Source organism: Hemiscyllium ocellatum, chromosome 16 (assembly GCF_020745735.1).
Source record: "Hemiscyllium ocellatum isolate sHemOce1 chromosome 16, sHemOce1.pat.X.cur, whole genome shotgun sequence".
In the NCBI taxonomy this organism is placed as follows: domain Eukaryota; kingdom Metazoa; phylum Chordata; class Chondrichthyes; order Orectolobiformes; family Hemiscylliidae; genus Hemiscyllium; species Hemiscyllium ocellatum.
This window is the reverse complement of record NC_083416.1, coordinates 57,296,413-57,314,543: the sequence shown is the minus strand read 5'-3', so window position 1 is coordinate 57,314,543 and position 18,131 is coordinate 57,296,413.

The window sequence follows — 18,131 nt, the reverse complement described above, 5'->3', positions numbered from 1 at the left end:
TTGCTTTTTTTATACTGCTTTTCCTTTTAGGTTGTTTATGGGAAAATATTCCAAAATTCCCTAGATACAGGAAAGGATCTTTTACGTTAGAAAATAGCAACTGTGACAGAGGGAGATGAAAAAGGGAAACCGCAGACCAGTGAGCTTAACAGTGGCTTTAGGGAACATGTTTAAAGCTCTTATTCAAGATATTATAACAGGAGACTTGGGAATAAAGTATCTTAAGTGGAGTCAACATGTTTTTATGAAAGGGAAATAATTTTTACATTTAAATTACTTATTGGAGTTTTTTGATGAATACTATGTTGTCGATAATGGGGAGCTGGTGAACATACTGTTCTTAGGTCCTCAGAAGGTATGCGATAAGATGCCACATCAAAGACAATTGCAGAAAATAAAAGTTCATGGTGTCGGGTGGAGTGTACTGGCATTGATAGAATGTGAGCTACCTAACAGGAAACAGTTGGCATAAATTGGTCAAATGCTGGTTGAAAAGTTGTAACAAGTAGTGTAGCACTGGGATCAGTATTGGTGGCCTAATGTTTTACAACTTATATAAATGTCTAAGATAAAGTCACCAAAGATGTGGTTCCTAGAACAAGGATTACTAAAACAACCCCAGCCTTTTCAGCCGCTCCCTATAGTTCAAACCCTCCAGCCTTGACAACATCCTTGCCGGTTTTTCCTGAACCCTTTCAAGTTTCACAACATCCTTCTAATAGGAGGGAGAACAGAATTAATTCCCATAAATGGTCTATTGCAGCTATTTTAGATGAAATTACAACTCTCTTTAGTGGCTTCATTGTGTTGTCATCACCAAATTTAAAGCAAGCATTTTCTTAAAGCCATCACAATTTTAAGGAAGCTAACTCTGGTCATCAAGATAATGTTTTAATCAAATAAGTGCTATACATTATTGAAGTGCAAACATTATCTGCTTTTGCACTGTTAAGGAGGCAGTGACTGTACTGGAGATTGCTGCAAATAGGTCATCGTTCCTCCCTGGGCAGGATAAGCAACAAGCCTTAATCAAATTGAAAATGTGTGAAACCAGCTATATTGTCTGATGCAAATATTCAGGACAAAATGAACTTAATATCAAACGTGGCATGGAGATTAAAATAGAGGAGGGATAAGAAATTGACTGAAAAAGCCAGCAAAAATTACTTTTGAAAACAATTAAAAATTGAACCAATGAAGCTTTACTCATGTAAATACTAATTTTCAGCGCCAGGTAGGTTATTTGGCAATGATCAGTCCTTTGAGTAACTTTACATCCTTCAAAAGTGACCGTCAATAATGGGAGAGCGAGATGCGTCTGATATAATCTCTCAGATTCCTCGGATTGATCGCATTTGCCATCATTTGAAGTTGCTATGCGACTTGGGCATTAATAAGTGCGGACCGAGAACCTCCTTTACTTTTGACTGTTTGGACCCAGTGAAGCAGTCCCGCTTTTCTCGCTGACTCACAAGGAAACTTTAAGAATAAAATTAAACTTTCTGGACCTCTTTTTGCCTATCTATGAAGTTGCCGCTGCTCCCTCACTCAAGGGTTCCCTCGTTGCCTGTAATTTAACATTCTGGTCAAACACTAGAGCCAGGAAGGATTGAATACTGTACAGTATTCCCCTCCCCACCCCCAGTGTAGTTTAAACTGTACCGCCGCGTACATTTCCCCTCAGGGGAGAAGAGCTATACACAAACCTTCGGGCTTTCACTAAAGCTGTTTAATTCATTTTGAAACGTTTTACTTTGGAATGAGAATGAATTGTTGTTTGAGGATGGCAAGAATGTATCGTTTTAACGTTGATTGTGTCTTTGACAATGAGACGTGCTGCTTTAACCGTGGGGAGTTCATTAACTCAACAGGATGATGACGATGACTCATTCCCATAAATCCAGCAGCATGCTGCAGTGTGTGCTGCAGTACTGTGCATTGAATTGCATGCAGCAACCAACTCTTTGAAAGATGGATACCGTTCTGTTTGTCTGTGGTTGTATCTGGTTACTGTTCAGTGAGTACGATTCTTTCATTTTATATCCCTGTGTTCATTTATGGATTAGTTTTTTATTACTCATCCTAGGCAGGTGTCACTGTGGTGAGCTAAAGATTACGATCTGGGAACTGCTATTTTATTCTGAAGGAACATTATGTTCACATTGAGCACATATTATCAAATGAGTCTACGAATTGCAATGAAGACTTTTTTTGCGTACTAGGCATTTAAATTAGCAAAATCATGTACAGTTAAAGTGCTAAATATAAGTGGTTGTGATTCCAAATTTGATCTTAAAGCAGCATGACCATTCTGCTCTGAATATTAAGAGTTTCTTCTGGCTTGATACTGCAATCATTTCTAATTTACCATGCATCTATATTAGTTTAATGAATTTAACTATAAATGAGCAATAGTGTATTTTGCTTGCTTATACTTTTGACTGCTAAATATGTTTCTATATATTCATATGTTCCAATGCTTTAACGTACTGCCTTCAGTATGTTTAAGAATTATTTTAGCTTTTGAAAGAATACTGTGGAAATGCTGTTGTCTGAGATGGAGAATCAATAATTTTTCAGTATGGATTTTATTAAAATGGTGCTATATTTAAGTATTGTATGTTGTGCCTTTGTTCAAGCATTATCAGCTGTATGTATGCTGCATTGAGAGTTGACTTATTGAAAATAATAAGCTTAACCTTTGAAGGGATCTCACCAATTGCCTTAAATTGTATCTGGTTTTCAACAATAAGCTATATAAGTCCAAGATATTTTCAGATTTGATTCCCGATTTGTGTGGCACTCACTGATCTTGGTAAGGGAGGTCTTTGATCTTTAAAATTAAACTCTAAACTCCTTTAGCTGAGTGAAGAATCTAGCCAATCACTGATGTTAATCATTAAACAGTAACTTGTGCTAGAATTGTGCATAGGTGTTGTATCAAGTGGAAACTACTGCAGTTGGGTCTGGTGGGGAATATAGCAGAGGTATACACCAGAATCTAGGAAAAAAAATCAAGGCCTTCAAAAAGGAAGCAATATTACATGTTGGTAAAATGGAAGATGGAGTAAGCTTAGGTGAACTTTCCAACCTCTCCAAGTGTACTTTTTTTTTATTTTAAAAACTGACTACCTCACCAATTCTGTTCTGGATCTGACATTAAAGTGACCGTGGAAGACCAATGCTCAGAAGTACATGCATGATGTTCAAAAACTAAGTACATTAATAATGTGTTCAGTATAACATAGACAGTTTGCTCTCATTGCTGTGAAGATGTACTCATTGATATCTTTAATCTAGATTCATGTTGGCATAGAAAGTTGCCATTTGGTCCATGCCAGAGTGTTCATGTTTTGTGCAGTAGAGTGGGGGCACTTGGAATACATGTAGACTTTCTAAAGTAGTTTGATACAAGAATGAATTGACCTTGTAAAGTAAGTCTTTACTATTCTTTCCTACCGCCCCCTTACCCTTCATTTCTCCATTAACTGTGATATTAAAATGTATGAGGTTTGACTAATAATGTCTAGGAAGGTTATCTTTACTTAACATTGAAAGTGATTAGATTCTCTACAGTGTGGAAACAGGCCATTTGGCCCAACAAGTCCACACTGACCCTCCAAAGAGTCACCAACTCCGACACATCTCCCTCTGATTAATGCACCTTGCAATATGGCCAATTCACCTAACTTGCACATCTTTGGACTGTAGGAGGAAACCAGAGCACCTGAAGGAAGCTCATGCAGACACCAGGAGAATGTGCAAAACACACACAGAAAACAATTACCCAAGGCTGTGATCAAACTCATGTCCCTGGTGCAATGAGGCAGCAGTGCTAACCACTGAGCCACCATTCCATCTGTAATCCTGTAAATGTCATCCTGTATTGGTTTTCTACCTACCTATCACCTTTTAATAAACAGAATCCCATGCAATTGGTAACACATCTCAAAGATTCATTCACTCATTGAAAAGAGTATTATTTGTCACAACTTATGTAATTGCTGCATGAGTTGTTCATACTTGTGAAACAGCACCAAAGGAAATCGCCATTAATAATACAAGATTCTTGTATATAGTCAAACCATTAAAATGAATAGCCTATGAGGTCTTTCTGACAGAAAGACTTGAGTTTCCCTTCCCCCCTTACTTTACTTCTGTTCTGTTTTGTGCTCCATTTTGAATCTTGTAATTGCCCCTGTTTGTTTGAGAATAGTGCAGTTTTTATTTTACCCAGACTAACACAGGTTGAAAATTGTGCAGAGGCTTTTTCCACTAGCAGCTGTGATTCTTTTGCTTTCAGACTCCTCCCCTAATCTGCCCCCCCCCCCCACCAAAACACATGCACAACAAACACCCTTTGCCTCCCCAAACCTGCCAACACCCAATAGACACCTACGTGTTTTGAGATTACCTGAGATAATGGGTGATGTTGAATAACAAAAGTGGACATTTTCAAATGACGTGTTAATATCTGGATAATATCATTAATGTCATAGCAATGCTCATCTATTTTGACATATGGCCTTGCTGCGGTTTAGCCAAGAAATTATTTTGATTTCCAACCCCGTGAGATTGTAATTGATTACAAGGTAATTGATTATCTAATGCTACCTTGAAAATTTTAATCTTAAAATAAAAACATCCTTCACTGGCCTTGGAAATAACCAATGCTGCAGGCATTTGAGGCCGGAGCAAGAATGTTCCTCCTCCTGATGCAGATCATGTTCACCCAACCACCTATCCCTGAATTGCTGAAGTCACACTGATCTCCAAATACCCCAGGGTCAACACAGAGACAAATAAGTAGTTACAAAATCTATTCCACTGACTTCATGATGATATCTGCCAAAGCACTAAGTCCTACTAATACTCATGAGTATAACTAAAATGGAGGTTGAGCAGTACTTATGGACATATGAAGTTGGAGCAGAAGTTGGCCATTTGGCTCCTAAAACCTGTTCCATCATTCAATAAGTTTATAGTTGATCAGACTGTGGCCTGTACTCCACACACACACTTTTGATTTCTTTGTTAGTCACGAATCTATCTAACTATGCTTTTTAAAAAAAAACAGTTAACCTGCTTCCACAGATCTCTGGGGAAGAGAGATCCAGAGAGTGACAACTCTCTGCATGAAAATATTTCTTCTCATTTAATAGATTAAATGTAAATTCCCTTATCGATACATCCAAGTCACTTTTACGGGAATGTGAAATTGCATGGAACAAGGAAAGATCAATCATCATTTCTCTAGGTTATGTACAAATCACATGTTTACATAATGTGGTGGTGTAATAAATGTTGTTTATTACTATTATAGGGAAATAGTGTGAAAGTAAAAAAAATCTGCATGAGAACTCCAGAATTGAAATTTTCAATTCTCCACCACCCATTTAGACTGTTTCCATTTGTCAGCTCCTCTCCTTTCAATTCCACAGTTTTCAATCCTGTTTGCTTGCTTCCCATTATTTCCATGAGATTATAACAAGTTTCACATTTTTAACAAAATGGTTCTGAGAAGCAAGTGTTTCAGGTAATCCCAGCAGCAGTGGCCTCTCCCATTGTTCGAGAGCAATTGGCGGTGAACTCACTCCTCAATCAACTGTTCCTGTGGTCAATGTATATTCAGTGTATTGTTAGCTTTTATCTTTACATTGTTATGAAGCCATACTTTATGAAGAATGACATTATAAATTTACTGGTTTGTAAACCAATGAAGCCATGTTCTTGTAATTTGAAATCACAGACTCAAACAAACGTTGGCTGAACATTTGCTCATTGTACCATCAACATTTGAAAACCATTGAAGTGGAGAGCAACTTTGCAAAGCATCACCAGTAACAATTACTTTGAAGGTGTATGAATGGGGACCATCTCTTACCCCATTAGCAAAGCATCCTGACAGTCACCTGGATGTGCAGCTGGGTGGCAAAAACATAAGTGTAATCACTTAGGCTCAGGGTATGAAAGGAACATACCCAGACATTACAACAATGTACACCAGACAACTGCAATCCTCCATCCCTGACTATATTTGGGGGAAATCTAGGCAGTTGGTGGGAGAAGATCATGTGATGAGCCACTGACCAACTTTGTTATAACAACTATTTTATCTGTAGATGAGGACAAATAAATAAGATGCTGAAGAAGCATAACCCTGAGCGGGTCCTCTCACTGTCCATCCAAATTAGAAGTTTTGAGTCCTGTTTGTTATTTTTCACAATGCATGTCACCCGCACCACACACACACACACACACACGTCAATATTATTATTGAATCCAGAGGGGCCACCAAATTCAACCTGAAAGTAGCAAATTCACCAAAAGTGGAGTTGTTCGACGATGACCGCACCATTTGCGATTATTTTGATGCTCAAACAGTCAAGTCTTGCTGCTTTGGAACAATATCAAGGTTTAGGCTGATGAGTGGTAAGTAACATTTCCTGCCAAGCAAATTACAGGTAATGACTGTCACCATTTAAGAGATGTTCAATGGCATTTCTATCACTGAATGTCTCACTATCAAAATCTAGAAACTAAAATGTACTGTACTGGCAACATTAGTAAAGTAGCAATAAGAACAGTTAGAAGGTAGGTATTGCAAGCAACTCACATCCTGACTCCCCAAAGTCTGTCTACAATCTAAAAGGCATCAGTCAGTGGTGTGATGGAATACTGCCCTCTTGCCTGGATGTGTGCAACTCCCAACAACACTCAAGAAACTTAACATGATCCAACAAAGCAGCCCATTGCATCCAGTCCCTGCACAACTAACACTCAATGGCGCAGGGTGTACCATCTACATGATGCACTGCATCAATTCACCAAGTCTCCTTAGACAGCCCTTCTAAACTCACGACAACTTCCTTCTAGAAGGACAAGGACAGCAGATATGTGGGAATGCCACCACCTTCAAGTTCTCGGCCAATCAACTCACCATCCTGGCTAGGAAGTATATCGCTGTTCCTTTACTGCTGTGGGTCAAAATCTTGGAATTCCCCACTCCTGTTGAGAGTGTGGATTTACCTACAAGGCATGGAGGGCAGTGGTTGAAGAAGGCAGCTTTGCACCACCTTCTCAAGGACAATTAGGAGAAGCAATAAATGATGGCCAGCCAACATCTTCAGTAAGTGAACTTTTCGATGCCAAATGTTTTTATCTGTGGAAAGTAGCAAGTGTTTCTAAGTCCACCATGAGTTGAGCCCAGGTTCTTCTAATACCCAGAAAATTCTTTCAAGTCATGAATAGTTGTGCCACAGCTATTTATCTTAAACAATGAGTGCTAGCCAATATTCTTGCTCTGATGTAGGCCTTGTATGTTTCCTGTTCCCATAAGTGGAAGAAGCCATTTTAGAGATTACAGGGTTCCCTATGAGATGTCACAGGCAGAGGAGCTGTTGCAGCTTTGGTCTTCAGTGAGCTACTGTTAACCAGGAGTATGGGAAACAAGATGGGTGATGGCCAGTCCTGTACCTTAAGCAGAGAAAGTGCCGACTCTTATCATTCATCATGCAGAATGCAGGTTGAAGCTTCAGCTGGTTTGCAAGCCCAGTTTGAGGATGTAGAACATAGCTGAAGGGTTTGCCAACTGAAGACTGGATGATTCCCAGGGAATATGCTAACAGTAGAAGATATTGTTGGGAAAGGAAAAGGCTAAATACTTGGGATCTGCAAAGCACTTTGAAATAGTTCTAAGAGATTGTGCATCTACTTGAAAAACTGAATAACATAACATAATTGAGCTGTTGTTTTAGTTATTAAAGGTGGAAAGTGGCAGGCTGTATGGTAGTTTTAAAGCCTACAAAATGTTAGTTGTGTTTTGTATTTGCAATATTCTTTTAAAACATAATCTTGAGTCATCTTTTTCAGGCCTCAGCTAAAAATTGGAATTTCAAATTTTAAAAATTATTAATGACTCTAAGGAGATTGTAACAAACCGTTTCAGTCAGCAGTGTAGTGGATTTTTACAAAAGTTTGTTTTGAAATTTATATTGATTTTGCCTCTCCTCTACCAGACAACTGTTCAGCACAGCACAGCTGAGATCAGATTATCAACAGAAAGTCAATTGTAACTTCACATCCTATCATTTGTGATCTTACATATTGACCCATCAATACTTGACAAGCTTGAAGTAATAATTCTCCAAGTGATGACCTTTCGTCTTTGTGAATGCAGGTAAGGATGAGACATTGAACAGAGCCTTAAAATCTACACCAACGAAGGCCAAATGGTGTTTAATGGTTAGTTCTTTAGTTTCTTTCAGTTCTTACTGCAGTTTGGGAATCATATGATTTTCCAAGATCTATAATGGTAGGTATCTGTTTCCACCGGAAGGAATGATTGTAAAGTTACCCCTTCTAACTCTTGAGGTTGGATTATTGTCAATGCCATGGAGTTCAACTGGGAAGCAAAGGGGTTTGCTAAAATATTGAGGGAAGGCCTGGCTAGAGAACCTGTCACCCTCCTAAATGACAGTTTTCCAGTAGCGAGGAGCTGCAGGAACATTTTCCTGCTTTGGGATCAAATGTGTCACTTTTATGTGGTCAACTTAAGAGCTAATTTTTAATCACTGCTGTTGGCATTTCACTGGTGACGGTAGCTCTCCACTACATGGGGAGAGCAGCTGGTGTACAGTGAAGCAACCTTGTGGCAGGCTTGAAGGGACTCTCCCAATCAGACATTGTCTGGCCCACAGAGGAAGTCCTGTCAGTCATATCCTTCCTGCAGCAACCCCTTACATGTTGTTTTTCTCTCTTTCTTTTCTGAAGGGCCGTTTTTGTTGGCGTTCCCTTCATATCTGTAGGTATGACATTCTATGATTCTTCTTTATCTCTCTCTAGATAGCCACTTTAATTTATATAAGGGTGTATCAGCATGCCTTTTAAAGCACATGTTTAGAGTTAAAATTGTCCATGGAACCTCAGGGGTCTGACCTGTGGTAATGACACATGCACTATTATCTTCATCTGCCTGGTCATACCTAATTTTTCACTAAACAATTATTCCTCAATTCTACTCACTCTTTTCAAATATAAAGTAGTACAGTGGAAACCCATATGGACCCTATCTCTGCCTCCATTTTTAGGTAATATGTGGAGCATTCATTATCAAATCTGATTTGGTCTCATGCACTTTTACTTCTCTTCTGGTCCATGGATGACTCTATTGGTGTCATTTCCTGCTCTTTCTTTGAACTGGAAAACTTCTTTAACAATGCTTTCAATTTCCACCATCCCCACATTTTTCCAGAGTCTATCTCCGACTCTTCCCTTGCCCTGTCAAAATTCTGTTCCCAATTCTCAGGAGAACTATTGATCAAGCTTTCCAGTGAGCTGACTGATTCACACAGCTACCTTGACCACATTTCCTTCCACTCTGATTTCTGTAAAGATTCTATTCCATCCATTCTCCATTTATCCACTTTTTGATGCATATATTCTGGCAATGCCATCCACTAAACCAGTGCTTTGAATATATTTTCCTGTTTCCTCAACTGAAGATTCCTCTTCATTGTTCTATTTTCCCATATTTCAGCTCTCACCTGTCTCCCATCATCCCAGAGTCATTTTCATACACCCCTCATCATTCCCACTTCCACTTCATCCATTCCTGCATTCAATAGAATCATAGAGATCTACAGCACAGAAACAGACCCGTCGATCCAACTCATCCGTGCCAGCCAGATATCCCAAGCTAATCTAGTCCCATTTGCAAGCACTTGGCCTATATCCCTCTAAAACCCTTTCTATTCATATACCCACCCAGATGCCTTTTAAATGTTGCAATTGTACTAGCCTCCACCACTTCCTCTAGCAGCTCATTCCATCCACGCACCACCCTCTGTGAAACAATTGCCCCTTAGGTCCCTTTCATATCTTTCCCCTCTCACCCTAAACCTATGTCCTCTAGTTCTGGACTCCCCACCCCAGGGAAAAGACTTTGTCTATTTATCCTATCCATGCCCCTCATGATTTTTAAAATGTCTATAAAGTCACCCCTTAGCCTTCAATGCTCCAAGGGAAACAGCCCCAGCCTATTCAGCCTCTCTCTATAGCTCAAATCCTTCAATCCTGGCAACATGTTTGTAAATCTTTTCTGAACCCTTTCAAGTTTCACAACATCCTTCTGATAGGAAGGAGACCAGAATTGCATGCAATATTCCGACAGTGGCCTAACCAACTTCCTGTACAACTGCAACATGACCTCCCAACTCCTATGCTCAGTACTCTGACCAATAGATTAGCCATTCAGCTCAATCATATCTCAATCAATTCATCATGTGCTGCCTGCTGCCTTGAGCATTCTGAAGGGACTCTTAGTTGTGATAAACCCAACACACCATCCATTTCCTGAGGCATCTTTCTGTGCAAGCAGAGTGCAGCACCTACCCTTTTTCCTGCTCTCCCTTCTTACAGTGGCACAATTTGTAACTTCCAAGTGAGAGAATGGGTTACATATTTCTTTCAATTTGTGCACATTATTTGTTGCTCATCAAATAACTTATGCTGGGAAATGATTCACTGAATGGGCAACCATTGAGAACACGTCTGTTTAGTCCTCAAGCATGACTTAAGCTTCCTGCCACCTGTTGTTCAGTTCTCTAACAGCACCCCCACTCTGACCTCTCTACCCTTGGCTTCCCATGCTATTCCATTTAAACCCCCATACACTCCAGGGACACACCTAACTTCTCAATCAGTTCAGAGGTTTTCAAATTCCACATTGAGATTAACAAATTAAAAGCCATTGACCTAACAATAAATTATTGTTGTTTTCACGTAAACTGCCTGACCTGCTGAGCATTTAGATTAGATTCGATTACTTACAGTGTGGAAACAGGCCCTTCGGCTCAACAAGTCCACACCGACTCGCCGAAGTGCAACCCACCCATACCCCTACATTTACCCCTTACCTAACACTACGGGCAATTTAGCATGGCCAATTCACCTGACCCGCACATCTTTGGACTGTGGGAGGAAACTGGAGCACCCGAAGGAAACCCACGCAGACACGGGAAGAACGTGCAAACTCCATACAGTCAGTTGCCTGAGGCGGGAATTGAACCTGGATCTCTGGCGGTGTGAGGCAGCAGTGCTAACCACTCTGCCATCGTGCCGCCCACCTGGCAACTCAAATTGTTTCAGACTTCCAGAATGTCTTATTGAAAATTGCATATTTACTATATTTTTTGCATCATATTTCAGCAACCATATGTCTTCCAAATCATCTCTGTCTACTGTCTCCTGAAGTCAGTTTCTATTGTCATTGTTTGCAGCACTTCTGAGTTTTGTAATCTGAAAACTTCAGAATTATGCCCTGTATACCTGGCTGTAGGTCATGAATTCATATCCAAAAAGCAGGGATCCTATTATACTGACCCCAAGGGACAACAGTATATACTTGCTTCTTGCCTAAGAACTAACTATTTGCTACAATTCTGTTGACTGTCCCTTAGCTGTTGTCATATCCATTGTTGCAACTTTTTAACCAGTTTAGTGCTTTGCTGAATATTTTGGGGAAATTCTGTATGAATGACATCGACCACATAACACCCACCAGTTACTTAATCAAAAAACTCTATCACGTTAGTCAACCAGATTTGCCCTGAACACATCTGTGCTGACTTCCATTTATTAACCCATACTTTTCTGAATGGCAATTGATTTTGTTCTAGATAATTACCTCGTAAAGGTTTCTCGAACACCCACACTAGGCCAAGTGGTCTGCAATTGCCCCACTTTATCCCTCTTCCTTTCTTGAAACATGCTGTAACGTTTGCAGTCTTCCAGAACCATAGCCAAGGAAGATTATGGCCAGATTTGCCACAATTTTTACCCCTGCCTCAGTAACCGAAGGAAGTATTTCGAGTGAATGTACTGTCTATGTTGAGCACTGCTAACCTTTCCAATTAGATGATCATTTTACCAGCTTTTATTCCATTCAATGTTGCTACTGCCCTCTGCCTTACAGCTACATAATCCTCTTGACAGAATCCTCATTTGTAAAGTTGCTTTCTAAAGATTAAACTTGCTCATTCAATACCTCAGCCATGTATCCATCTTCAGAAGAAGACCTTTTACTTACTAATCAGATGCTGTGTTTGTTTTTTAACTATCTCATTTTTCCTATTTGTGTTTTTAAACCTTTTTTCTTTTTGCTTCTCTTTTATGATACCCAAGTTTTTTTTTGCCCTTACTCTCTCTCTCTTCCTCCACTTATTAAGTTTAAGGATTGGTTAGCTCAGCTGGCTGAATGGCTAGTTTGAATTCAGAGTAATACCAAAAGTGAGTTCAATTCCCACATCAACTGAGGTTACCATGTTAGTACTGTCCTCAATCTTTCCCCTTGCCTGAGATGTGGTGACCCTCAGGTTAAACTGCAAGGTTGTCTCTTATCTACTGAGAGTGCAACACTATGGTCTGGTAGGACTATGGCAACTTTACTTCTATCAAGGCACTAAGACTGCATCCAAAGAATTGTGTACATTTTGGTCCCCTTACTTGGAGGATGCCATTCCACTGGAAACAGTTCAAATGATGTTGACTGGACTGCCTCCAGAGGTGAGGGGTTTGTCTTATGAAGATAATGGAGCAGTTTAGCCCTATACCGTCTGGAATTTAGAAGATGAGACGAGATTTAATTGAGATATATCAGATACCAAAGGGGATTGATCCGTATTGGAGTGGATGTTTTCCCCTTGTGGGGCAATCAAGAATGGGAGGTGATAGTTTTGGGTTAAGAAGCGGTAGATTCAAAGCAGCTAAGGAATTGAATCTCTCAATTTTTAATTAGTATTGGGTTAAAGGATTATGGCAAGTGGGCGGAAATCTAAAGGCTGAGATGAGATCAGTCGTGTTCATTAATGCTGGAGCAAGCTCAAGGGACTGAATTGTTGACTGTTGTTCTTGTGTTTGTGTGTGTGTTCTCTTCGCATTCATTCTGTCTGGCTCGCTCGTGCTCTCTCGCTCTCTCTTGCTCTCTCTCGCTCTCTCTTGCTCTCTCTTGCTCTCTCTTGCTCTCTCTTGCTCTCTCTTGCTCTCTCTTGCTCTCTCTTGCTCTCTCTCTCTCGCTCTCTCTTGCTCTCTCTGTCTCTCTCTCTGCCTGTGTCTTTTGCTCCCTTTTTAAGTGCTATTGCACAATTTTCTTTCCCATCACCAAATTCCCCATGGTATTTTATTTATCAACTACCATTGAGCTACTGTATTTAAGATATAACTAAACCCAGGGCAGCTGTTCAATAGGAAACTGGAAAAAAGGTCATTATTTTTCCCCATGTGCTATTTCCCTCATGTCACAGAACAAACACTTCAAGAGAAAAAAAATCAGCTGACGAAGGCTAATTTTTAAAATTCATTTGTGGAACTTGGGCATCGCTGGTTGGCTAGTGTTGATAGCTCATTCCTATTTGCCCTTGAGGGTGGTGGTGAGCTGTCATCTTGAATCACTGCAGTCCACTTGCTGTAGGTTGACCCACAGTGCTGTTAGGGAGGGAATTTCAGGATTTTGACTCTACGGCTTTGAAGGAACGGCAGTATACTTCCAAGTTAGGGTGGTCAGTGGCTTGGAGGTGTACTTGCAGGTGATGGTGTTCCCAAGTACCTGCTGATTCTAGATGGAAGTGGTTGTGGGTTTGGAAGTTGCTTTCTAAGGATTTAGATTAGATTTACAGTGTGGAAACAGGCCCTTCGGCCCAACAAGTCCACACCGACCTGCCGAAGCGCAACCCACCCATACCCCTACATTTACCCCTTACCTAACACTACGGGCAATTTAGCTTGGCCAATTCACCTGACCCGCACATCTTTGGACTGTGGGAGGAAACCGGAGCACCCGGAGGAAACCCACGCAGACACGGGGAGAACGTGCAAACTCCACACAGTCAGTCGCCTGAGTCGGGAATTGAACCCGGGTCTACAGGCGCTGTGAGGCAGCAGTGCTAACCGCTGTGCCACCGTGCCGCTCTTTGGTGAATTTCTGCAGTGCAACTTGTAGATAGTGCACACTGCTGTGACTGAGCGCCAGTGATGGAAGGATTGAATGTTTATAGATGTGGTGTCAATCAAGTGGGTTGCTTTGTCTTGGATAGTGTCAAGCTTCTTGAGTGTTGTTGGAGCTGCATCCATCTGGGCAAGTGGGGTATATTCCATCACACTCCTGACTTGTGCCTTGTAGATGGTGGATAGACTTTGGCTGCACTCTCCCAAGCCTCTGACCTGTACTTGTAGCCACTGTGTTTATGTGGGGAGTCCAGTTGAGTTTCTGGTCGATGGTAATCCCAAGGGTGTTGAATGTGGGGGCTTCAGTGATGGTAATATTGTTGAATGACAAGGGGCGGTGGTTAGAGTGTCTCTTAAAGGTGGTAGTCATTGTCTGTCATTTGTGTGGTGTAAATGTTACTTGCCGCTTGTCAGCCCAAGCCTGAATATTGTCTAGATCGTGTTGCATTTGAACACAGACTGCTTAAATATCTGAGGAGTCGTGCATGGTGCTGAATATTGTGCAATCATCGAACATCCCTATTTCTGACCTTATGACGGAGGGAAGGTCTCAACTGAAGATTGTTGGGGTTAGGACAATACCCTGAGGGATTTCTGTGGAGATGTCCTGGAGCTGAGGTGACTGATCCTCCACAACCATCTTCCTTTGTGCCAGGTATGACTCTAACCAGTGGAGTGTTTGCCCCCTGATACCCACTGATTCCAATTTTGCCAGGGCTCTTTGATGCCATACTTGGTCAAATGCGGCCTTGATGTTAAGGGCTGTCACTCTCACCTCACTGCACCTCTGGAATTCAGCTCTTTTGCCCATGTTTGAACCTAGGCTATAATGAGATCAGGAGCTTAGTAATCCTGGCAAAACCAAAACTGGACATCACTGAGCAGGTTATTGCTGAGCAGGTGCTGCTTGATAGCACTGTTGATGACCCCTTCCATCACTTTACTGATGATGGAGAATAGACAGATTTGGCGGTAATTGGCTGGATTGGATTTGTCCTGATTTTTGTGTACAGGACATACCTGGGCAATGTATAACATTGTCGGATAGATGCCAGTGTTGGAACTGTAGCTACAACAGTGTTGTAATTTAGATATCTTTTACCATTAAAAGCATCAAGCAATACAAGTATAGTACTGGAAAATTGTACTCCAAAAGCAATTTAACAATTTAAAATGGTTGCAAACAAATTATTAGGACCAGTGGAGGTGTTTGATGCCAGTTAGCTTCTCCAATAGTTAGGAGCAGGTGGAATTGTTTGCAATCTGACTTACTCTTGCTAGTTGGAAAAAAAATACTGTTGCGAGGTAATTGGCTATTAGTCATGTTGAGCTCAATGAGGAGTCAGGATAGCAGTGTCCCGACCAAGCACTTATGGTTTTAATTTAATTGCTTCCCCAATGTGATTTGCTTCTTGTACATACAATGGCATTGAATTAGAAGACTAGCCATATTCTTATTGAATAGTGGAATGTGCTTAAAGAGCTGAATGGCTTACTCTTACTCTGATTTCTTTATATTCTCTAGATACTGAAAACCCTCCCCTTCATTCTCTTCTGTGACTTGGATGCTACAAGCCCTCTCTTTTGCCTTCTTTCTCCATGTAGTTTTGCATCTCAAACTTTCTAGAATGGTGGCATTATGCTTCAAAAGGAACCACAGTACATGGCACCACACTGCTATCCTGTCTCCTCATTGAGCTCAACATGACTAATAGCCAATTACCTAGCAACAGTATTTTTTTTCCAACTAGCAAGAGTAAGTCAGATTGCAAACAATTCCACCTGCTCCTAACTAGTGGAGAAGCTAACTGGCATCAAACACCTCCGCTGGTCCTAATAATTTGTTTGCAACCATTTTAAATTGTTAAATTGCTTTTGGAGTACAATTTGAATTAAGAAAACAGTTTGTTCACATCACTTCTGGCAGCCATATTTGCAAATGGCTGAGCTTTATTATCAGTAGACAGCAACTTCTGCACCATTTCTTCTTCATGAGCAGAATGTTTTTCTAACTTAAGTGAGACATGTATGCCTCAAAATTTTGTTGAAAAGACAGACACCCAGCACTTTGGTTCAAGTAGCCAAGATCTGTCCCATTTTATATCATCGAGGGCACATTTCATTTGTATCTTTGTTGGAGATAAAGGGGTGGTTGGCAAGACCAGGGGGGACAATTCAATTGATTTTGATGAGAGAAAGATACAGCCAGTCAAAGAAAGTTTGTTTGTTTTCGTTTTTTAATGCTGTGTTCACTTGCACTCTCTCTTTGTGTTCAGATTGCCCAGGTGTGTCGTGATCCCAAGGATTACCTCAAATCTGGGCCAGTTGTGGCTAGAATAAATCATCTACCATGATCTCTCAGAAGGTGAATAATTTAAGAAGCTGCCTTCAGCAGCCCAGTCAATTTTAAGGACAATGGCTGAACCAAGGAAATGGGAGGCCAGATTGAAGAACCAACGGCCACGTTGGGCGCTGCAGAGGGAGGCAGGAAACTATGAAGGCATCTCCACATCGAGGTACTGTCTACAACCTTGGAGAAAAATAAAAATTACTCATGACCAATCATGTAGAGGGTCCATAAATGCAGAGGGTGAATAAGATAAAAGGCTAATGGCTCATTTGTCCCTGTAGGCTAGATTCAGTTGACTCCTGGCCTCCAGCTTTCAGCAAGCTCTCTGCCATTTGCAAGATCCCAATGTGGCAGCCCTCATTAATCTCTACTATTAAAGTACCTAATTGGCCACTCTCTGCTCGGTGGTAGTTTCTGTTACATTGACCTTGTTTCCTACATGTTCATTCGACATCTATGAGGTGGCTGGCTCCATATTCCTGAAGAAGGCCTTATGCCTGAAACGTCGATTCTCCTGCTCCTTGTATGCTGCCTGACCTGCTGCGCTTTTCCAGCAACACATTTTTTTTCAGCTCTGATCTCCAGCATCTGCAGTCCTCACTTTCTCCATATGCCATTTGACAACTCTTCCCTGGTCTTGCCTTCTAATCCTTTCACTCTTCCATCTCCATATCCTCCTCCCCTCCCTCAGGTCTGGCAAAAATTCATCCTTCTTTATTTCTTATTTGCACTGCTTGTTAGGGAAAGATGGAAAATGTGCAAGTCTGACACTGGCTGAATTTGTATGTGGAATCCTGAAACTAAAAATAACCTTTTTTGTAATCAATTCTAGGGATGGTGCTGACTCATTAGAAATGTTCTGGGCAATGTTGTTTCCTGAAACTGCAGAGATCAGCCTGTCCTAGGGACTCTACTAAAGCTTGCCAGTTTGATGCCCTTGACATGTTCATCCTCCAGAAGCAGTTATATTTTGCAACATGTTTTTCTGACTATTCTAATATGATAGAATGTTTGTTTTGAAGTGAAGGTGTCTTCTGTATGCAGCATGCAGACTGAAAAGTCAGAGGACTATATAAATTTATACTTGCAGGGTTCTAGGCCTTTAGCAGTGCTAGTCCCACCCAATACACACAGATGGTTAATGAACTCTTAGTTTTGTTGTCCCCTCAGTACCCCTATAGTGTGTCAACTGATTCATATTAACCAGTTTTATACATAAAATGTCAGCTGAGTGATTCAGTGACAGGGAGGATAAAATGTTTAGTTTCATTTAAGAGCACTTCTGAATATTGAAAAACAGTTAAGTCAGCCCCTTGCAACTCCATTTTGATTTAACCCCGTTCCCCCTCTCCCTTCCTGTCCCTCTCCTTGTTTTGGTCTGCATTGCCCTTTGAACAGGCTTTGCATGTAAATTACTCACTTGGGAAACACTGCAGATTTACTGGTAGTGGTTAATAGATGGGGAACAAAAAAACCTGGGTGATTTGGTGATGGTAGGGAAGTTCCGTTATGTGTAAGGGCATTTCTGGATATAGAAAGATAAAAAATGTAAGTCTCTTGTGGTGCAGTGTTGGTGTCCCTGGGTTGAAGTCCCAGAGATGTACTATGGCATCTTTGAATAGGATGCTTAGATAATACCGATGATGGATAATTAGTTGCTCTTGCTAAACACCAACAGGAAAACTCTCTCTGTTGTAATTCCTTTTAGGGTCATAGTAGCTGACTGCCTGCTGATTTTTGAGAGTTTACATTTGTGCTCGGCCGTCCCTGGAGAAGGGAC